This window comes from Puntigrus tetrazona, chromosome 2 (genome assembly GCF_018831695.1).
Source record: "Puntigrus tetrazona isolate hp1 chromosome 2, ASM1883169v1, whole genome shotgun sequence".
Taxonomy (NCBI): Eukaryota; Metazoa; Chordata; class Actinopteri; order Cypriniformes; family Cyprinidae; genus Puntigrus; species Puntigrus tetrazona.
The window spans coordinates 18,472,791-18,496,790 of NC_056700.1; the positions used below are offsets into that span (position 1 = coordinate 18,472,791).

Consider the following 24,000-nt stretch of genomic DNA (forward strand, 5'->3'; position numbering starts at 1 on the left):
AAACCTTTTTGCTTCAAAAGACCTGTTTCTTTCAGAAAACTCTGCAAATGTTCCTCAACGCTGCTCCAAACATCATTTTTTCAAGTTTAGTTTATATGTTTGAATAATTATATTAATTCAGAATATCCTTTATGATAGATTCTGTTTGATTTTAATATGAACTATAATCTGTATTGTGTTGATTATTAAATGAGTGTCGATAGTCGTTCTCTTCTAACTATTATTTTAGATATTATTTTTATTATTACATAATTGTTGATATACTTCTTTTAGAAAATCCTGTCTAGTTGATTTAGTCTCTTAACCTTTATTCTTCCGCAGCAAATAGAATCTTCCATTTTTAACTTTCAGTCATTACATTTAATAAAAACCTAATAATAATTTTAGTGACTAATTTGAAATATTTCCATCATTTCTTCTATCATTTTGATCCTTTCTTGTTTTATAAATAATAATACATTCCAAGAAACACAGGAGGTAATGTTTCTTTATCTACTTCAACTGTTCTGTTCAAATTCTGAATGCTTTAACATTATTATATTATTAATGTCTTCCTTCATATCTATGCATTTGATCCTTTATTAAATGTGTGTGTGTGTGTGTGTGTGTGTGTGTGTGTGTGTGTGTGTGAACAGTTAATTAAAGCATAATATCTCAAGTAGAACTTATATCTCTTTGTTTACTTTGCTTTGCTGGATTTATGCATTAAGATATATTGAGTTAAACACTAAGAGAGCGACTTAAGATCCCTCAAACTTAATGTTGGCCAGGTGGTTTAAATCAGTCTAATTGGTAAAATAGTTTTATTATTAGGTTATTATTATTATTTAGTTGTGTGTTTTTAAATTACTCAATATGTATTGTTTGAGGTTTTTTGGGGAGTTGAGGCCATAAACGCAAATAAATAGTCTTTTGTTCGTTTTGTTCGTTTGTGTTTGGAAGCTAAAATGCAGAAGTAGCAAAGTCTCAATTCAGTTCCAAGTGAGCTTTATTGCCAGGATCTGTGCAGTATTTCTAAAGCTCTGGCCGCTGCGTGGACAAAGAAAATAATTCCAAAGCGAGCCTCGCGCGCTCTCTCTCTCCGCGCGCGTACGGCGGCGGAACGTGAGTTGGAAGCGCTGAGCGCGGTACTTTTATAAGCGGAGCACTCCAAGCCGCTCTGCGTCTGGGTTCAGAGGCGTTAGAGACGCGCATCATTCACCCGCTACTGCGAAATTGCAGGTACCTACCTTTTTCTTTCTTTTTCTCGACCGGCGCTCGTTTGGCACATTCGACGCGTGCTTCCGCTACGTATGGCTTGCGGCTCGTTTGCCAGCGCGGTCGATCGCTACCCTCGTGTTTTGTCGTACCGTGATTGCTTTGCTTAAAATGGCGACGCCTCGGTTGACTCCTCATCATCTCGCCTCCACATCGGCGCACGCGTTGGTCAGTTGTCGCTTTATCAGTGACCGTGTGTTTGTGTCTTATAGCGACGATTCGACGGCTGGACCGAGATCGGCGGGTTTTAGTGCTTTTATTCGGTCATTCATTGTTGTAGTAAAAATTCTCTATTATTTGACCCACCTGGATTTTAGAGCTTGGCGCGCGACCCGCATGTCGAGCTAGAATGAACCAAAACACCACAAACGTTTAAAATAGCACGTTAACGTTGTTAAAAACACAATTATTGGTTAAATGTATTATTCGCGTTATGCATTTTTATCGCTTTTCTATGAATCAGACCGCGTTCATCGGATCAGTATAAAACCGTTTTGAGCTGCTTTGTGACTCTTTGTTGATTACGCTCGTTTCAGCTCAGAATCTCGGCAAAGAAGAAGCTGTTTGTCGGCGTAGGCTTCCGATACCACCAGACAGTCGCTATGAAGACGCCTTCTCAAATATGGCGTCATCACCAGCTGATGGTAGCCAATCGGCGCTCTGCTGCGCTGCTTCGATTAGTTCGGAGGTGACCAGAGATTTGCATAAGTCGCTCCTGTGTCTGTTCCAGTTCGAACTGTTTGAGCTTCCAACTGAATCCAGAGGTCCGGTTTCGTGACAGCGAGAACCCAGAGGCAGTCTCACGAAGGCGGCGAAGGAATGAATGGAAAGGTGTGTTAAATTTGGGGATGGGAACTGGTTTACCTTCAAGTGCTAAATTAATATTGCGTAATCCCGATATTAAAAGTGGTCTCAAATTATATACGACTAAATATATTCAATTAGACATTTACACCAGTTCATATGCATACAACTGCAAATATAATATGAATGGTTTGAATGACATTTCAGGATGACGTTTTTGATGGATAACGGGCGTGACGCGGCGTGTAATTAATATCAGTTTAATAATTTAGTATACTTTGATTAAGCTTCAGTTCTGATCCTAATGTTGCATTTTTAAAAATGCAGAAATAACGTTTAGTTATGCTGTTATGGTAGTAACTGCTCTGGTGTAACACCCAGAAAGATGTCTCACGAAATTATATTTTCAATCAATCAAATACTTGCATCTTTTAAATTGTACCGTTTAACTGCGGTTGCTTCCACCACTGATCTGTAGGCGGCGGGCAGAATCAGGTGGATGAAACTGGAGAGGTGTGGAGGGCGGTCTGGTGGAGGATCCTGAGGAGGTGGAGGGCGAGAGGTGGAGGCGGCGACTTCTTCAGAGAGGCGAGGAAGAGGTTCGAGGGGTGCTGCTCACATAAGGTGTATCTTCTTGATGGCTTTTCCCTGTTTGGCGTTGGTTGGCAAACTCAGCGTTCTGATCTTTCTCTCTGAAGGTGGAGCGGCTGGCGGCCCGGTGACGCAATTATGGAGGTGGCGGAGCTACGGAGAAGCAGCGGACACAGAGCGGAGGAGGGAGGAGGATACTCCTCTGAGCTGGCCAGAGATCTAATAACAAGAGACAGGTGTGTGTGTGTGTGTGTGTGGCTGGCACCAGATTCGACAAATCAGTGTCTACTCTTAAAATACTGCAAACAGGGCGCATCTCTTGTATTTATGCATGCATCAGAACACTTGAGGAATGTGCCCAAATCTTCCTTCGATTGTCGGTTCTTTTAACATATGCATGTAATAAGTTCTCAATTATAAATGCAAACTCTTGTAGTTTAATGATTTGTCCTAGACTCTACTTCTATAAAGAGAATGCACTATATTATGGATCATAAACAACAAGATTATAATAACTGAAGTTATATGCATTTAGTAAATATCAGTTCTCAATTTATGACTAGTAATATACATTGCCAAGAATTATTCTAACACAACTTAAGTATTTTCTAAAATTTAGTAGTTTGTGTACTCATGGATTCCAGACACAGATAGCTGCAGCTGAGTCAAATATTTTATCAAACCCTTACAAGATGTTATCATGGGATTAAACGCATACCATTTGGTAGGCTAGAACTCTGTGTTCTTGATAGACAAGGCATACAAGTAATAACGGGTTTCTTTTCTCCCCTCTTTATTTATAAGTTACCCGCCCAATAGGAATGCATTCAGTTGTGTGTATTAATCAAATCATAGCGAGAAATTGACCTGACCTGTTCTTGTTCTTTCAGGAGTTCTGAACTACGACCCGATCGCTGTGGCTACTACAGAAGCGGCTACGTTAGCTATAGGTAATGTATTAGTTTCCTCTGCTCTGGAAATTACCATACAAGCATGTCGGCTGTGCTGCAAAATTAGCCGCGCGGGCGGTCAAACAGGCTTTTCTTAGAACTGAGTTAGCGTAACGTCTACTTTTTTGTATGTGTACAATAAAGCTAAAAATGCTCGAAAGCGGCCAGCACGTTCAGGTTTAAGTTTCCCGGTCCTCGTAATTCGGCTCAAGTCACAGAATCGGATCTGAATCGGGCGGATAGTCGCGTGACTCTCGAGGCGAAGGCGAGCGCAGGGCGCTCCAGCCAGTCGATCTCATGTTTGATTAGTGGGTTAGTATGAGGCTTGTCTGTCTTAAACCTGTTGAGATGCTTGAGTGTCTTCTATGTGTGATACTTCTCCTCAGCTGTGGCCGCGAGTAAAGCCCAAGACCCGGCCAACGTCAGTTTGAGCGTTTCCTAAAGACTCATGGATCTGTTCTTGGATTTGTTGTAGCTGTTCTCCTGTTTCTGTTCTGTTCTTGTATTCTGAGGAAAGGCAGCTTTCATTCACCGGCTGTGAATGAATGAATGTCGATGGGTTCCTCTTACCTCGGTTTGAAACCTTTAAGTCATCAGCCGAAGCCTACCAGCTGTCATGCTAGCGCTCACCTGTGCTTCTATGGGGGAGTCTAGAGAGCGTCGGCTCTCCTGTTTATGTTACTGATCGCGCGGCCGCTGTAAATTAGAGCTGCACGGCTTCTTCTGTTAGCTGTAAGCCAATGATTTTGTCCATGTCCAGTATCCAAAAGTCACTTCCTTTCAGACTGGTGAGCTGCGCAGTGCGGCCGGCGGCACTGGCGCTGCGGTTCTTGAGCCTTGCTGAAGGTATCTGTCTGTCTATCGCTGCTCCTCGCATCCTGCATTTTAACCATGGACTCTTGACTAATATATCTATCAATCATCTACTTGAAAGAACCAGAAATTGATTAACAGTACACTTCAGAACTGGGAAAGAAATCACTTGTGCTCTTGTTTCCTTTGTATGAAAATTTGACTCACTATTTTGTTTTTATTTTATTTTTTTTTGCTTTTCAATTGTGGCTTCATGGAGCCTATTAAACGAAACCATTTGTTCAAGCGCTTTGAATTCTGTATGTGCCTTTCAAAAAAAATCTTCAAGATTGGGGGTGTGTGGGATGAAGTCACATGAATCACATCTTACTACAAAATGATCCTGTCATCAGGAAACATGCTAAGAGTGTAATCTACTTCAGTCATGTACTCATTCTATCTGCCGTGGTTTTTATTTCTCCCAGTTAGCTGCAGGTATAATTACGAGCTTGGCCGCACAGCGCTCGTTTTCAGCTTCCTCAGGAAAAAGATTGGCGTTTTGGAATCAAATCAGTGATTGTTTGAGGCGCCGATCTTTCATCTGGGACACCTGAAATTCGGTCTCGGGCTTTAAAGAATTATTTTTAAGGGCTGATCATAAAGAATCGCATCCACAACCTGATTGAAGAATAGAGAAGAGTAGTCTTTGACTTCCATTTTATACAGACAAAAAAATGGCAGAAGTCAGTGGGAACCCATGGGTCCAGTTTTTCTAGATTTTTATTTGTAATAACTCCCAAAAAGGGTCTGAATTTTTTTTTCTAGTTTCCTGTTTGACCCAAATGTGTACTTGACCATTTTATAAGTCACTAAAGAATGGAGATTTTTAGCACTGCATGTTATTGCCAGTGAGGTTTAAAGTCGTGCATATTTTAGTCAATTTAGAAAAGCAAGTGCTTCAATTAACAGCAGAATTTTGCATCAAGCTACAAAAGGAACAGAGTTTGTGTTTGGCTTTGAATACTAATTGGGTTTGTGACAAAAGTTTTGCACCTTGCTAACTGAATGGAGTTCAAACCTTAGTGTTGATTGTTGCACGACTGCCTGCTCATAAAGATCAGTTTAACGGTGCGGGGACAACCTCACCAGGGCTGCTAGTTAGCTGAGTTGAGTGTGTTTCACCCAAACAATGCTTGATTGAAGCCAAGCGCTCTGGATGGGTTTCCTCAAACACGTCCTTGGAGCTTGAAGCGTTGCATCTACCGAAGTGAATCCTGACTCTGGCTGCTCTGTTCGTTAGCCTGTGTGCTAGTGAGGTAACCAAACTTTGCTCTCCTGTTCACTTCTTCAGTTTAGTTTTTAGTATTTGTTGCTCTGACACTGAGCACAGCGCAGATCTTAAGCGCTCTCCTGCATGGAGTCATAGATCTGCAGCTGACGGACGTTAAATCCCAACTCATTTCTCCCCATGCATTGCCAACCATTCTAGAAAGACCTTAAATTTTGATTAACCTTCAGTGTCTCACCAACACATTTACTTTCACAAATGTAGTTCAATTTGAGAAACGCCAGATTAGTTGTGCTTTTCACCAAAGCCTAGTTGGTTCTGTGTTGATGTCTGATTCCTGCTTGCGAGGTTTAATGTTTAGTGATGTCTCTCTCTGATTTTGTTCAGGTTGAGATCCTTCGTCTGGTGTTTGTTTGAAGAAGGCAGAGGTCCGATGAGCGGTGTTTGTTCCTCTAAACGTAAAGCGTGAGGTTGGTTTTTCGTTGATTTGAACATCTAATGATCAAGATTGGAAGCCTTGACCTGTTTGTGATCTGATCTGGTTTTCTGTGTAGATAAACAACGTGCTGAAAGATGAAACCGAGGACCTGCTGTGATTGATGGAGGTTCATGAGCATCAGATGGTCATTTAGCAGATGCTTTTATCCAAAGCCACTTAGAAATGCAATTAAACCAACCAAAGAGCAATGATGTGCAAGTGCTGTTCTCAGGAGAGCAAGTTTTTCTGAGCACAGGTTTAGTTATCATAACCTTATACACCAACAAACAATGAACAATGCATTTGTTGCAGTATTTTTGAATCTTAATAAAATTTATTAAACACTCTTTGACAGATGCAGGTTTGATTTTAAAGCTGCATTAAATGATAATTCTGAAATGATAAAATTGTTTCAATGATCTAAGCTTTTATTCTTATTGTTTGATTAAAAGTTTTACTTAAAATGTGAACGATCACATTTGTGTGCCTCCATTTTAAATCAGGAAACTCTCTTTTGAATCTTTTGTTCAAAATGGCACAAAATCGCACCAAAACTCTTATACCATTCTATTTCTCCAACATGACCAACTAGTGCCCAGGTCAGGAAGCAGACAGACCGGCTAAACCGACCGTCTGCTAGCTGCCTCACGTCACAGAAGGCAGTTAATTCTCAGCACATAGAGACTCTTTCACCTAGATATCACACTATAGAGACTGTGTCTGTTCCCCGAGAATAAGTTTAGAATATGCAGAGAACGTCCAAACCTAATCAAAAGCAATAATTTAATTTCTGTTCAACAAATAAAAACTACCTATAATACAAAGAAGCAAATGATAAAACTTGGCTCGCTGAGTATTAGATCACTTTCCACAAAAACACTTTATGTATATGATTTGATCAAAGATCAGATTTGCTTTGTTTGACAGAAACCTGGCTAAAACCAGATGAATATATTACTAAATGAATCTACTCCCCAAAATTATTGCTATAAAAATGAGCCACGTTTAAAAGGTAGAGGGGGAGGTGTTGCTACAATTTATAACAATATTCTTAGTACTTCTCAGAGGGCAGGCTTTAAAGTATAACTCATTTGAAGTTTTGGTGCTGCATATAACATTATCTACACAGAATCATGTGCTAGTGATAAATCTTCTGTCATGTTTGTACTGGCTACTGTATACAGGCCACCAGGACACAGCACAGATTTCATCAAAGAATTTGCTGATTTTCTAACTGAGTTAGTACTGGCATGAGATAAAGTCTTAATTGTTGGCGATTTTAATATCCATGTTGATAATGAAAAGACAACACGTCTCTCAGACCTACTCATTGTAGAAATCATACTCTAGATCTAATACTGTCACATGGAATTGATGTTAAAATGGTTGAAGTACTGCAGCAAAGTGATGACATTTCAGATCACTATCTAGTCTTGTGTGAACTCTGTATAGTTAAACCTGTAAACTCTGCACCTATTACAAGTATGGTAGAACCATCACTTCACCACAAAAGAAAGCTTTCTAAATAACCTTCCTGACTTATCTCAATTCCTTAGTTCATCCATATGACATAAAAACTTGATGATGTAACAGAAACTATGCACTCTCTTTTTTCTAGCACTTTAGATACAGTTGCTCCTTTGCACTTAAAAAAGATAAAAGAAAACAATCTGACTCCGTGGTATAATGAAAACACACGCACCCTAAAGAGAGCAGCCCGGAAAATGGAGCGCAGGTGGAGAAAAACCAAATTAGAAGTATTTCCCGTATTGCCTGGCGGGAGAGAGTATCCTGTCATACAGAAAAGCATTAAAATTGCAAGATCTGATTATTTTTTTATTATTATAGGAGAAGAAGACTTGTACAAACTTGTCTTAAATTAAATCATCTAAACCAGCAACAAGTATATTAGAGGAAGTGCCTTAGCATGGTTTAAATCATATCTATCTGACCGCTATCAGTTTGTGGCATTAAATGAGGAGGTATCATATCAATCACAAGTGAAATATGGAGTTCCTCAAGGCTCAGTGCTAGGACCGTTACTCTTCAACCTGTACATGTTACCTCTGGGGAGATATTATCAGGAGTCATGGTGTTAGCTTTCACTGCTATGCTGATGATACTCAGCTCTATATTCTGATACACACCAAACTGAGAATCTAACAGAATGCATAGTCGATATAAAAAACTGTATGATGAGTAACTTCCTAATGCTAAATTCTGAAAAACAGAGAGGACCTAGTTGGACCTAAAAACTCACATATAATAATCTACAACACAGCCTATCACTTGATGGCTGCTCTGTTAGTTCTTCATCATCAGATATATCTAAATTACGACCTATGCTTTCAACCTCTAATGCAGAAATATTAATTCATGCGTTTATGACCTCGAGTTAGATTATTGTAATGCTTTATTGGGTGGTTGTTCTGCACGCTTAATAAAACAAACTTCATCTAGTCCAAAACACAGCAGCCAGAGTCCTTACTAGAACTAGGAAGTATGATCATATTAGCCCAGTTCTGTCAACACTGCACTGGCTCCTATCAAACATCGGATAGATTTTAAAATCGTGACAATTACCTATAAAGCCTGAATGGCTTAGCTCCTCAATACTTCAAGCGACTCTTATCACATTATAGTCCTGCATGCCTGTTGCGTTCTCAAAACTCTGGCCATTTGATAATACCTAGAATATCAAAAATCCTTTTCCTATCTAGCACCTAAACTCTGGAACAATCTCTAACTCTGTTCAGGAAGCAGACACACTCTGCCAGTTTAAATCTAGATTAAAGACACATCTTTTTAACCTAGCCTACACATAACACACTTTTATTATTCAAATCCGTTAAAGAGGATTTTTAGTGCATTAATTAGATCAGCTAGAACTGGGAACTACTACTCAAAATACTATGTACTTGTGACATCGTAGAAAAAGAATGGCATCTTATTGACACTATTTTTCTGTGTCTAATACTGTAATCAGAATGGTGTTAAGTGCTAAATAAATAAATTGGCTCTGACCAGTAGGAAAAAATGACTGGATATCAATGGTTCTCATCTACTGTTTGGATACCAGCATTATTCAAAAAAACATCTTTGTGTTCAACAGAGGAAAGAAACTCATATTGATTTGGAACAAGCAGAGAGCGAGTAAATGAAGACAGAATTTATATTTTGGAATTGAATAATCCTTGAACACCAGACGAGCGTGTGTCTTACTCGTTTCCACTGAGCCGTACAGTACAGACCTCCCTTGGGTTTCCACTGCCATCGGTACCTTTACTTGATAGATGTGTGTGAGATCAACGATAACAAGTTCAAAATAAATATACAAGGTATAACTTTGTGTTAGAAAAAATTACATAAACACTGAGCTGAGGTGACCGCCTGGAGCTACGAAATCAGCATAGTTTTAAAACTCTTCAACCTATACGTCATGACGCAATAATAGTAAGATTTTGAAATTTAACGAGTTTTTGGCCAAGGAAGTTTACAAGTCAAAAAGAACACATCTTGAGAAACAATTATGTGAAAATATTATATTTTTCTGTTATATTTTTGTGTAAATAAGCCAACGTAAATGAACTCACGGACAGAGAACAAGTGAAGGGGATGCCTTTGTATCGCATCGAAAGTGTAAAAATCAGGTTCTGCAGTGAGTTTAGCTTTGCTGTGCTAGGCTGTGCTGTGCTGTGCTGTGCCCCCTTATGGAAGGGTACCAAAAAATTGGTACAGTCACGGTTTTCTATTTTATATATTTAGTACCATTCACAATGAAATGGACATAATGCGTTGCGCACTGCATCAGCTGAAGTGGAAAACTGAGCCATGAAGACATTGATGGAGCGGATCACAGCTGGACCACAGCGTCTGTCCCGAGGAACTTGGGCAGGTTCAAGCTTGTACTTCCTCTGAAGGTCAAAGGGCAGGAAGCGTCCGGCAGGAAGTGTGACCGGAGAATCTCAGGCTTATCGCTTTGGGGTCATCAGAGAAACCAGAAGAGCAGGACTGATCCGGTCTGAGCTGGACTCGTCTGTGTCCCAGCCTGCATCACACACATCAGCAGACTGAAGGACTCCTTTATAACATACTGCTCAGAAAACATTACCATCAGCTCTCTAATATGCATACCTACAATTCATAGAATGAACATACGGCTTTTCTTTCAGGCGTGAAATCTGAATAATTTCATCTGTCTGACTTGTAAATGACCTCTTAATCTCATTAAAGGAATAGTTCACCCAAAATGAAAATGACCTCATACAGTATTTTACTCCCATCAAAGCAGGAGTAGGTTTGTGAATACAGGCCCTGCTGTGGATTGTCAACAGTCATGAAGCTCAGTACCTGACGGGATATCCAGGCTGACGATGGGCACTCTGAGTCCTCGTAGTGTCTGCAGGACTCCGGTAAACGGCTCTCCGACTGACGCCAAATCAGTTTCTGGACCCAGAACCGCGTCCACAACCAGGTTATACGCATCGTTGATCAGCTGCACCTTCACCAGGAAAACCAGAAAACCATCATTGACTTATTTGTTCACCTGACTTCACTGCTTCAGTTCTGCTGCCATTATCCATTAAGATTGAATCAATGCATTTTGGAAAATGCAAAATTTGTTTATTATTATGCTTTTAACCCTTGTCTGAAATGTTCTAAGTGTGACCGATCGTATTGGATAAGTGATGGTGACTGACATTTGTAACAGCCAATCAGCAGTAAGTGTGACCTATTTTAGAGCAGGTTGGCTTTGTTGGGTCATGCGTCACCTCCCGGCCCCGCCTTTTGGTTTTTTGTTATGTTGACTTGTGTTTTAGGTATGTGTTAGCAGTTAGCTCTTCGTTTGTCTCTTTTATAATGTTGTGGACTAATCGTTTGTTATTTCATTTTAGCCTGTCTTTTCCTTTGTTTTCTGTCGATGGCCATGAGTTTAATGACTGCTGTTTATTCAGGTAAGCGCTTAATACTGCTAGAAAATGGGTTGGTATGGACTGAGTGCGCAGTTTGAATAATAGGCAGTTTCCTGTACCCTAGCTTGTTATTGGTATTACTGAGGATGCCGAATCCCAATTTGTGAATGCGATGCGAGCATACTTTTTCGGTTTAGTAAGTCTCTATTAGGTGGTGGTTAAAGGGGAATATTAGTGTGTGATTTGCAAGCGGTAATGGTGTTAATTGCCCATATCTTTTTGTAGGATTCTCCCTTTCGTCCTGGGCGATTAAATGCGCCGTTCTGACGTTTTTTTCCTGTCGCGCCGTGAACTTTCGGTTACTCGGAAGTCTTAGTTGATACGGAGATCTATTACCCGCTATCTGCTTCCCGCTACCTGCTATCTGCTACCTGCTATCTGCTACTATCTGCTACCTGCTACCTGCTATCTACTACTGATCCCTGTGATTGTGATTTGTGTTACTGGTTATTATTGTTTGTTTTTGTTTTGTTTAAAGTGGTTCTGCTTGAGGCATCTATTTGATTATGGAGTAGCCGTGCCCTGTGTGGATTTTGCTCCTCCATTGTGGAACTACAAAATTGTATTCTTTTTCTTTCCTTTTTTTATAATTTGTGTATTTTTGTTTTGTTGGACATTTTGTATTGTTTATATTCAACATTAGTTTGCCTTGGTTGAATTTGTTTGTTCGTTTCCTTTTTCTTGTGACATTATTGCCTGGATTAGTGTGTAAGGTTTTGGTTTGTGTAATACACATTGCATATACTCATTTTATTTTTATCTTCTTACAGGAGCTGGGGTTCCACGGTGCAGGAGCTTGAGGTGGTGGTGTCACTTCATCATTTGCTGTGACACGTTTGTGTGTGCAGTGAGTGTGTCGGGTGTGTGTGTGTGTGTGTGGAGGTGTAAGTGTGCTTTTATTAAATTCAGCACTGGTGATCACTCCCGTGGGTGACCTCAGCCCTGTGAGTTGGTTTCTTATTTTTTTTATGTTTTTGTTTTGGTAATTTAATGCCTACATCCATTTTGGAATAGTTTGTGTATATATATATTTGTTTACAAAATTTTATTTGATTTACTGCAGTTACCATTGGAGAGTGCTGCCGGCAGTAGGTGATGAGGATTCAATGTGACTTTTAAATGGTGAAACAATTGTGAAAATAAATTTTGTACTTTCATGCTTTACTCACGTCTCTCGCCTATTCATATGAGAATTGAACCTGTGTGGCCAAATAGTCATATTTGAGCTAGTTCTATTTCCTGGGGGAGAACTCTCCAGGTGGCGTAGTCGGATTCGCTATAGGTGAAGGATTTAAAGTTACCAGCTAACATCTGTAAGGTGTGTTTTGCTCCTCTTCCTCCATGCCCTCACGCTACATTCTGGCGTAGTCTGCAGGATCTCGTTATGGTTTAGTGCAGAGACGTGAGTATTGGTTTTGTGTTCTCTTTCTTTTTTTTTTTGGTTTGTTTGTTATCTTTTGCAGGAGCAGGTGTTCTAAAGAGTGTTCATCCGTAGTGGTGAGTGATTTGTAATTTGCAGCTATGGATGAAGAGCTACGTGAATTACGAGAATTGGTAGCCCAATTGAGGGCAGATAATGAAAAATTCACGACAAGAGCAAATTCTCGCTTGCACAACCTGGTCCTTCTAATGTTTCTATTCCAGCAGTGGTAGATCCTCCGCCTGCTGTCCCTAGTTCTTCAGTGACGGATCGATTTGTTTTTGTTCCACGAGATCGAAATTGTTCAAAAATTTAATGGTAGATCTGGCATTATGATTGAGGAGTGGGTGGAGGAGGCTCAGACCTGCATGCTGACTTCTCGCCATCTCTCTGCTGTTGATCAAGCGTTTTTCTTGTTTGATCATTTGGAGGAGAGAAGCAGAGAGTGCGAATTCGATATCGCCAAGGGGACGAGAGGGAGGATCCAAACAAAATTATTCAGGCGTTCTTGGCGAATTGTATGGCTGCACTAGTTCTTATGTAGCTCTTCAAGAGTCTTTTTTTCCAGAAAACAACAGGATGGGAGACTCTGTTAGAGTTTTCCCTAGTCCTGCTAAATCTCTGGGAAAAGTAAAGCGACAGTCGCTCATGGTAGGCCAAGTGCAGATATTTTTGTTGCGCGACCAATTTGTTGAACACGTTCGCGTGACGATTGCTCTTGGCGTGAACTAAAACAGTTTGTTAAATGCGCCAACCTACTGCTATGTTGTTGGACGTTCGTAGCGAAGCAATGCGCTGGGAACGGGAGGGTCTGCCTGGGGGAACGCGTGGTCGTAGCCAATCCGTACCATCTGCTTATGGTATACAATATAAAGGTACAGGGACACCAGCACCTGGAAAGTAGTGCAGCGTGTTCTGAATTCAGTGAGTTGAGAGAAATGCTGAAAAAGCAGCAACAGCAATTGAATCAATTGACTCAAAGTGTGGCTCAGATTCAAAATTTTCAACCACACTCTCAATTATCCCGGCCCGGACAGGTTATTTGTCGTCGATGTCAGCAACCTGGCCATTTTGCCAGGAGTGTGTACTGGGGGAACGAAGGCCTCTCGTTTCCACCAGCACGTGCAGATTCCGCTTCGGCGGAGGGTGTGCAGTCTGGGCAACCATCGAAAACTAGTTCCCGCTGAGCTGCAGGGCCACAGCTCGGTCGGGGGAAGGACAGGCTCCGAATGTTCTAACTGATGTAAATTTTATGTCTCGTTTTATGTCAACGTGTCCGCAACTTGTCGTATGTATGGGCGGGGTTAAGGTACCGTGGTCTGGTGGACACTGGGTCTATGGTGTCCACCATTACTGAGAGCTGTTTTGTGCAAAATTTTTGGGGCGTGGGGTCAGGAACAGCTTAGGTCGTGCCATTGGTTGCAACTTTCCGGGCTGCGAATGGCCTTTCGATCCCATATATGGGTTACCTAGAACTAGATGTGGAGTTGTGGGGGCAGGTGGTTGCAGGTTGCGGGTGTTGGTGGTTAGAGACCCTCCTGGTAGTATGTGTGCTCAGGTTCCTGGGGTTCTGGGAATGAACATCCTGGGCCGCTGCTATCGGGAGCTCTTTGGCCAGCATGGCACCCGACTTTTCGATCTGCCCATGGTCTCACAGGCTCCCCCTTCTGTATTTCAGGCTTTACAACATTGCCACCACATTGAAGTCCAGCCAGATTTAAGTCAGGGGTAGAGTCAAAGTGCGGGGCGCCAGGCGTGTCGCATCCCGGGGCACCATGAAATTGGTTGCAGTAACCTGTTCAACACAGTACTCCGGGGTACTGTTCTCTTTGAGCCACCCGACTCTGGCCTTCCAGCGGGGTTGTTGGCTTCTACTGCTTTGGTTCAGGTAGACCGTGGCACTGCTTACGTGCCCGTGGTTAATGTTAGCACAGCTGATGTGGTGGTATATGCTAGCACAGTGGTGGAGTGCGGTCAACCAGGTTTATGTGGTCAGCTTACCCCAGAGATCTCAGAAGTTCCAGTGGTTTCGGCTGGGGTGAGTACGCAGGTCGCACAGGGCTGCCCAGTCGGTACAGGAACAAATTAGGGCTATTGATTTGTCTGTACTGTCAGCAGAAGACCAAGGCAAGGTGAGGCACTACTTGAAAAGTATGCATCTGTATTTTCCATACATGAGGGTGATTTGGGATGTACCAGTCTCATTTCCATGAAATCCCCTTGATGGACGGCGTACCCGTGAGGCAGCGTTATAGGCGCATTCCTCCGTCGAATACGAGGTCGTCAAGGCACACATTAATCAATTGATGGAAGCTCAAGTAATAAGAAAGCTGCAGCCCGTATATCGTCACCAATTGTCTTGGTTAAAAAGAAAGACGGTAGCCTACGTATGTGTGTAGACTACCGTCATTTAAATGCTAAGACAAGGAAGGATGCTTTCCTTTGCCCGCATTGAGAGACACTAGACTTCGCTGGCGGGAACGTTGGTTTTCCACCATGGACCTTGCCAGCGGGTATAATCAGGTCCCTGTAAGTGAGGCTGATAAATCCAAAGACTGCGTTTTGTACTCCATTCGGGCTATTTGAATGGAACCGGATGCCGTTTGGCCTTTGTAATGCCCCAGCACCTTCCAGCGATTAATGGAAGCGGTTGTTTGAGGACCAACAGTGCCAATCTTTGCTCTTGTATTTGGACGATATCGTAGTGTTTTCGGTGTCAGTAGATCAGCATTTAGCCCGAATGGAGGTTGTCTTAAGCCGGCTGTAGGGAAGGCCTGAAAGCCAAGTTATCAAAATGCGCATTCTTTAAGCAGGAGGTGCAATATTTGGGGCATGTGATCTCCTCAGGAGGAGTCTCTACGGACCCAGGTAAGATCGAGGCAGTTTTAAAGTGGCCTCAGCCCAATAGTGTTTCGAGGTTGCGTTCATTTTTGGGGTTTGCTAGCTACTACCGGGCGTTTTGTGGAGGGGTTCGCAAGACTGGCGGCCTCCACAGGCTGGTGGCAAAGCTGGCAGCCCGAAAAGGTCAAGCATGGCCTAATGAGTTTGAGCAGGCCTGGTCTAGTGAGTGTCAGAGTGGCTTTGAGGAGTTGAGGTATAGACTTACCACAGCCCTGTGCTCGCCTATGCAGACTTTTTCGCTCTTTATTTTGGAGGTGGGCGCTAGTCATGGGGGAGCTAGGGGCAGTCCTCTCCCAAGAGCAGCAGGGTAAGGTCGTCCCATAGCTTATGGTAGCCGAGGTCTTAGGCCCACTGAGGCGCAATACATCTAACTACAGTTCCATGAGGCTGGAGTTTCTTGCGCTCAAGTGGGCCATGACTGAGAGAAGTTTAGGGAGTACCTTCTGGGTCATAAGTGTGTAGTCTATACCGATAATAATCCTCTTAGCTACCTGACCTCTGCCAAGTTGGGTGCCATGGAACAGCGCTGGGCTGCCCAGCTGGCTGCGTTTGATTTTGAAATCAAATACAGATCTGGTAAGACAAATCAGAGAGCTTGGATGCTTTGTCGTAGCGTCAGAATCCCCGTGGCAGAAGTTCTGGACATGGGTCCAGGTGTGGTGGTTCCCACCTCATTGCGTCAAGCTAGCCGAGGGAGGTGGTGAGTCAGGTAAATCAAATAGTATCCTTTCCTTGCTCTTCTAGAAGGACATCGGTGACCAGCAGCAGGCTGATTCAGTTATCGGAGAGTTACTGGTGTTTTGGAGGCGGAAAGCGCCACCAAGTGTTGAGGAGCGAAAGAAACTCTCCAGGTCTGCTGTGGTCTTACTTAGACAGTGGGATCGCTTGAGGGAGATTAAAGGGTGCTTTATCGTCGTGTTTCGTCCAGACGGTGGAGAAGAGGTCCTCAAGTGTTGCTGCCATCTGCCATGAAGTCTGAAGTATTGACACAACTGCACCAACAGCATGGGCACCAGGGGTAGAGCGTACCACACAGTTGGTGTGGCAGCGGTGCTACTGGCCTGGAATGTCGGGGACATTGCCGCTGGTGCCAGGAGTGTGAAAGGTGTCAGTGTGCTAAGGGTGTTCAGCCTACCCCAGTTAGCTTCATGGGACATCTGTTGGCTGCGGCCAAACGAGATCGTGGCATTGGATTTTACTGTGTTGGAACCTTCGAATTCTGGGTAGAAAATGTCTTGGTCATGACTGACATTTTTTCCAAGTACACCTTAGCGGTACCGACTAGGGACCAACGGGCTGAACTGTGGCCCAGGTTCTGGTGGCTGAGTGGTTCGGTAAGTTTGGGGTGCGGGCCGTATCCATTCCGACCAAGGCCGTAATTTCGAGTCCGTCCTCATTCAGCAGTTGTGTCGGTTATATGGGGTGGAAAAGTCACGTACAACCCCATACCATCCAGCGAGAAACGCCAGTGTGAGCGCTTTAATAGGACCTACACAATCTTTGCGCACACTGCCGTTATCTAGGAAGGAGTGGCCGTCTTGTCTCCCCAGGTGCTTTTAGCCTACAACACCACACCTCACCAATCTGCGGGGAATCCCCTACTTTCTGATGTTTGGGCAAAGAGCCTAGACTTCCAGTTGATTTTTTGCTTGGTAGGGTTGAAGAACCATTGGCAGGTAGTGTCCATCGGTGGGTGTTAGAGCATCAGAATCGGCTGCAGGTTGCTTTTTGGAGGGTGCTCGTGGGCGGTTGGAGGCCGCAGCCGATCGCCGGAAAGCTAGGTATGACCTTCAGGTGCGTGACATACCTCTGAGGGAGGGTCAACTTGTGCATCTTGCGACTGTAGTGTGAGAGGTAGACATAAGATTCATGACCTCTGGAGCTCAGCGGTGTACCAGATCCTGAAGGCACCGAAGGAGGGGGTGTTGTGTACACAATTGCTCCTACTACAGATTTAAGTAAGTTAAAGCATGTACACCGGTCTTTGTTGAAGCCTCAGGTAAGAGGATTCCCTCCTGACCCGGCCCAATGTTCCATTAGTCGAACCTGTGCTGCCTCGTGAGGAGGAGTTGGATGAGGGAGACTTGTTTGTTTTGGTGTCAGAAGCACCACAGGTTATTAGTAGGCAAGCATCTCAAGAGATTCCTCCCCCCCCTGTCCCTCAGGATGCTGGTGAGGCTCAGGGAGCAGAAGATATTACAGAGATGATAGCTGATTTGCAGCCTGTAAGGAACCCTCCATTAGGTTCAGTGGTGATGGGTGAGTGTGTAGTGCGTTAGGGCGGAGACGAGATGCGGCTGGGCAGCATTCTAATGTACATCATCTGCCACGGTCACTTGGTGTAGGCATAGTGTCCAGTATAGTTGGTAGTGCAGCGGAGGTATGGTTTCGTCCTTGGGATTGAAGGGCCTAGAGGGCATGTCTTTTTTTTTTTTTTTTTATTAGTTCACCGTCGAGCGGCGGTACAGAAGGTGAGGTGGATTGTGACCGATCGTATTGGATAAGTGATGGTGACTGACATTTGTAACAGCCAATCAGCAGTAAGTGTGACCTATTTTAGAGCAGGTTGGCTTTGTTGGGTCATCGTCACCTCGGCCCGCCTTTTGGTTTTTTGTTATGTTGACTTGTGTTTTAGGTATGTGTTAGCAGTTAGCTCTTCGTTTGTCTCTTTTATAATGTTGTGGACTAATCGTTTGTTATTTCATTTTAGCCTGTCTTTTCCTTTGTTTTCTGTCGATGGCCATGAGTTTAATGACTGCTGTTTATTCAGGTAAGCGCTTAATACTGCTAGAAAATGGGTTGGTATGGACTGAGTCATGTTTGAATAATAGGCAGTTTCCTGTACCCTAGCTTGTTATTGGTATTACTGAGGATGCGAATCCCAATTTGTGAATGCGTGCTGAGCATACTTTTTCGGTTTAGTAAGTCTCTATTAGGTGGTGGTTAAAGGGAATATTAGTGTGTGATTTGCAAGCGGTAATGGTGTTAATTGCCCATATCTTTTTTGTAGGATTCTCCCTTTCGTCCTGGGCGATTAAATGCGCCGTTCCTGGCGTTTTTCCTGTCGCGCCGTGAACTTTGGGTTACTCGGAAGTCTTAGTTGATCTGACGAGATCTATTACCGCTATCTGCTTCCGCTACCTGCTATCTGCTACCTGCTATCTGCTACCTGCTATCTGCTACCTGCTACCTGCTATCTACTACTGATCCCTGTGATTGTGATTTGTGTTACTGGTTATTATTGTTTTTGTTTTGTTTTTGTTTAAAGTGGTTCTGCTTGAGGGCATCTATTTGATTATGGAGTAGCCGGTGCCTGTGTGGATTTTGCTCCTCCATTGTGGAACTACAAAAATTGTATTCTTTTTCTTTCCTTTTTTATAATTTGTGTATTTTTTGTTTTGTTGGACATTTTGTATTGTTTATATTCAACATTAGTTTGCCTTGGTTGAATTTGTTTGTTCGTTTCCTTTTTCTTGTGACATTATTGCCTGGATTAGTGTGTAAGGTTTTGGTTTGTGTAATACACATTGCATATACTCATTTTATTTTTATCTTCTTACAGGAGCTGGGGTTCCACGGGTGCAGGAGCTTGAGGTGGTGGTGTCACTTCATCATTTGCTGTGGACACGTTTGTGTGTGCAGTGAGTGTGTCGTCGGTGTGTGTGTGTGTGGAGGTGTAAGTGTGCTTTTGGCTAAATTCAGCACTGGTGATCACTCCACATGGGTGACCTCAGCCCTGTGAGTTGGTTTCTTATTTTTTTATGTTTTTGTTTTGGTAATTTAATGCCTACATCCATTTTGGAATAGTTTGTGTATATATATATTTGTTTACAAAATTTTATTTGATTTACTGCAGTTACCATTGGAGAGTGCTGCCGGCAGTAGGTGATGAGGATTCAATGTGACTTTTAAATGGTGAAACAATTGTGAAAATAAATTTTGTACTCATGCTTTACTCACGTCTCTCGCTATTCATATGAGAATTGAACCTGTGTGGCCAAATAGTCATATTTGAGCTAGTTCTATTTCCTGGGGGAGAACTCTCCAGGTGGCGTAGTCGGATTCGCTATAGGTGAAGGATTTAAAGTTACCAGCTAACATCTGTAAGGTGTGTTTTGCTCCTCTTCCTCCATGCCCTCACGCTACATAAGCACAAAAATAGAGCTGTACTATAGAAGTGTACTAAAATAAAAAGTATATTTTACTGCACTTTTAATGTCATCTAGTGGAAACCTTTGGGACTGCAAGCAATCAAATATTTTATGGAATGCTCACTGTGTTATCAACAGAATTTGTTTAGATTTATGACTTTGATATTTTCACTGTTTTAGATTAAAAGTAAAATCTAACAAGCACAACTCTTAAGTAGTTAACATTATGAACAAATTTAAAGAATCTCTGAAAACAAAGTTGACAAAGAAATTTCTGAAATAGCTCAGGGCTCTGTAGACATCTTTTAAACTCAGAGTTCGTCCTGCAGTGAAGTTGATTTAGCTCCCGGTCAGAGTCAGGGTTTGCTGACCTCAGTGGGCAGGTAGGACAGGAACGGCAGGTCCATCCGCTCACACTGAAGAATGAGATCCTGATGAAGAGCATCTGAGGAGCGCTTGGGGATGAAGACAGTGGGATGTATTCCTGTCACACACACACACACTCATCAGTCTCAAAGAGATCCCTGTGTTGTGTTCACACACACCAGAGAAATTCACTCACAAACACACGCAGGTGGCGAGCACAGGCCAGACCCACACAGCCCGTTCTGATCTGGACCACAGAGCACCAGAATGGATTGGCTGGCCTTCTCCAGAGACTCTAGCGAAACACCTGCAGAAACAACAGAGACATCACAATCACTACACTACACTGACCAGCACAACCCATCACTACTACACTACACTGACCAGCATCACTACAGTAACCAGCACAAACTCATCACTACGTTACACTGACTAGCACAAACCCATCACTACACTACATTGACCAGCATCACTACACTGACCAGCACCGAACCCATCACAAACACTACACTGAAAAGCACAAACCCACACTAACCCATCACTACACTACATTGACCAGCATCACTACACTGACCAGCACAAACCCATCACTACACCACACTGACCAGCACAAACCCATCACTATGTTTCATTGACCAGCACAAACCCATCACTACACACACACTGACCAGCTGAAACCCATCACTATGTTTCGCTGACCAACACAAACCCATCACTCGTTACACTGATCAGCTGCAAACCCATCACAAACACTACACTGAAAGCACAAACCCATCACTACACTACACTGTCCAGCACAAAACCCATCACTACACCACACTGACCAGCACAAACCCATCACTACGTTACACTGTCCAGCACAAACCCATCACTTCGTTACACTGACCAGCACAAACCCATCACTACATTGCACTGCCCAGCACAAAACCATCACAAACACTACACTGAAAAGCACAAACCCATCACTACATTGCACTGACCAGCACAAACCCATCACTGCGTTTCACTGACCAGCACAAACCCATCACTACACTACACTGACCAGCACAAACCCATCACTACATTGCACTGCCCAGCACAAACCCATCACTACACTACACTGACCAGCACAAACCCATCACTACATTGCACTGCCCAGCACAAACCCATCACTACGTTACACTGTTCAGCACAAACCCATTACTACGTTACACTGACCAGTACAAACCCATCACCACGCCACACTGACCAGCACAAAACCATCACAAACACTACACTGAAAAGCACAAACCCATCACTACATTGCACTGACCAGCACAAACCCATCACTACACCACACTGACCAGCACAAACCCATCACTATGTTTCACTGACCAGCACAAACCCATCACTACACCACACTGACCAGCACAAACCCATCACTATGTTTCACTGACCAACACAAACCCATCACTACGTTACACTGATCAGCACAAACCCATCACAAACACTACACTGAAAAGCACAAACCCATCACTACACTACACTGTCCAGCACAAACCCATCACTACACCACACTGACCAGCACAAACCCATCACTACGTTACACTGTCCAGCACAAACCCATCACTTCGTTACACTGACCAGCACAAACCCATCACTACATTGCACTGCCCAGCACAAACCCATCAGCACATTGCCACTCGTTACACTGTTCAGCACAAACCCATTACCACGCTACACTGACCAGTACAAACCCATCACCACGCCCACACTGACCAGCACAAACCCATCACTACGTTACACTGACCAGCACAAAACCATCACAAACACTACACTGAAAAGCACAAACCCATCACTACATTGCACTGACCAGCACAAACCCATCACTGCGTTTCACTGACCAGCACAAACCCATCACTACACTACACTGACTGACCAGCACAAACCCATCACTACATTGCACTGCCCAGCACAACCCATCACTGCGTACACTGTTCAGCACAAACCCATTACTACGTTACACTGACCAGTACAAACCCATCACCACGCCACACTGACCAGCACAAACCCATCACTACGCTACACTGACCAGCACAAAACCATCACAAACACTACACTGAAAAGCACTGCGCAAACCCATCACTACATTGCACTGACCAGCACAAACCCATCACTGCGTTTCACTGACCAGCACAAACCCATCACTACGTTACACTGACCAGTACAAACCCATCACTCACGTTACACTGACCAGTACAAACCCATCACCACACCCACACTGACCAGCTACACTGAAACCCATCACTACGTTACACTGACCAGCACAAACCCATCACTACACCACACTGGGAATCTCAATCTGGCTATTTCTCACAATTCAAAACACAGAACTGCCAAAATATATATCTTGCACTTCTGAATTATATATTTTGCACTTGTTAATTACATGTCTCATATTTCTTCCTATTTCACACTTTTGAATGGTCTGACTTGTAGTTGTCTTGTAGACTTCTATATCTTGCAATCTTAAATTATAATATATATCTAAATTTTATGTCTGGCAAGTCTGAATGGTAAAGATTCTGTGTTCAGTCCTGACTGAATGAATTATGGATTATGAATCACTAAAGAAGGGGCACCTTCTGCGATGGCGGTCGCACACGCTGTCCCAGCATCTCTGTCAGCTGCTGCCGTCCTGAAACCATAATCCCTTAGCAACTCTGTCTCCATGGCAACTGCCTCCTCTTTACTGCAAAACATAAATACATGAGTTGGAGATGAACTCTATAAATATGATCAGAACCAAGACAATTTAGAAAAACCTTGTTAAACATGACTGTGAAAACACACAGATATTAACCAGAGACTCTAGAAACACTGACACACTGCAAATCATCTTCCTTAGTGTTTTTGTCTTGTTTTCTGATTTTTGTTTTGCTTAAAACAAGCAAAAACATCTGTTTATGGGGACCAAAAAATTTGTTTAACCTTTGAATTAAGATATTTTTGCTTGATTTATGCAAAAACAAACAAAATTTGTATAATTTGCTTTTAAAAACAAGACTTAATATCTTGTCACGCAAATGATTCAAGAATGTGTAGATATTTATATTAGAAAATACTCAAGATACTAAGAAAATAATATTTTACAGTGCAATCATAAAGTTCAGTGATTTTATAAACAAGCATTTCTGTCTTGTTTTCTAGTACAAACCTTTAAGAGTCTTGAATCCAGATACATTTACTGGAAAAGCACAATGACAAGATCATGGTTTATGCTTGAACCAAAAACAAATATCTGTGCTGGGGTGAGGAGAAAAGGCCTTTTAGAACGAAGTTGATTTTTGTGACCCCTTTCACAGATATCTTCCTTGTCTTTAGCATTGAATTGAATCTATTTGTGCATCTCCAGTAAGAACCTCCAGGTATTTGTGCTGATTTCTGGAGTGTGTTCCAGGACTCCTGAGGAACGTAAGACTCTGACCTTCCGTGATTGGGATCGATAGTGTCTTCACAGTTCCTGAAGTCACGCTGAGAATCGATCGAACAACACATCATTGCACGCAGGAGATCATACATCATCAAGAAACACGGCTCCTCGGACTCATCATCCTGAGATCCTGATCCAGATTCAGATCCTCCAGCTTCACAGCATCAAAAAAGACAATCACGACCAGCCTTGAAATGAGGTCACCCTCAGACGCTGCGTGAGATGAACAGACACACATCACGCCATACTAAACTCAAACAATTAATCATTTAATATCCAGTCTGTTCCTCACACAGAGCATCATGTGAGCTGGAATACAGAGAATGAACTGCATAATAACACAATACAGGTTGTAGGTGTTTTTCTATAATAATGACTACAAACACGTTATTTGATTTGATTTTTATCTTTACGGTATTTTGTATCTTGTTGTTAAAATGATAGAAGATCTAGAATACACACGTGTGTGTGGGCTGAGATATAAGTATTTAAAAATCTAGCATCTAATGTGTAAAGTTGTCCAAATGAAGTGGTTAGCTATGCATATTTCTAATCAAGAACAAATATTTGATTCAACT

General features: G+C 42.7%; 1 protein-coding gene and 2 long non-coding RNA genes across 3 annotated transcripts in view; all 3 read left to right on the forward strand.

The window, feature by feature from the left end:
* clstn2a (calsyntenin 2a) overlaps positions 1-24,000 on the forward strand; it is a 1,097,509-nt gene that overhangs the window by 261,413 nt on the left and 812,096 nt on the right. The window lies entirely within an intron of this gene.
* LOC122362181 lies at positions 6,121-6,507 on the forward strand. Its single transcript, XR_006253072.1, has 2 exons — positions 6,121-6,152; positions 6,237-6,507. It is a non-coding gene; the product is annotated as an uncharacterized LOC122362181 (long non-coding RNA).
* LOC122362161 lies at positions 12,034-19,107 on the forward strand. The gene is made up of 3 exons (XR_006253065.1): positions 12,034-12,077; positions 12,197-12,535; positions 19,017-19,107. It is a non-coding gene; the product is annotated as an uncharacterized LOC122362161 (long non-coding RNA).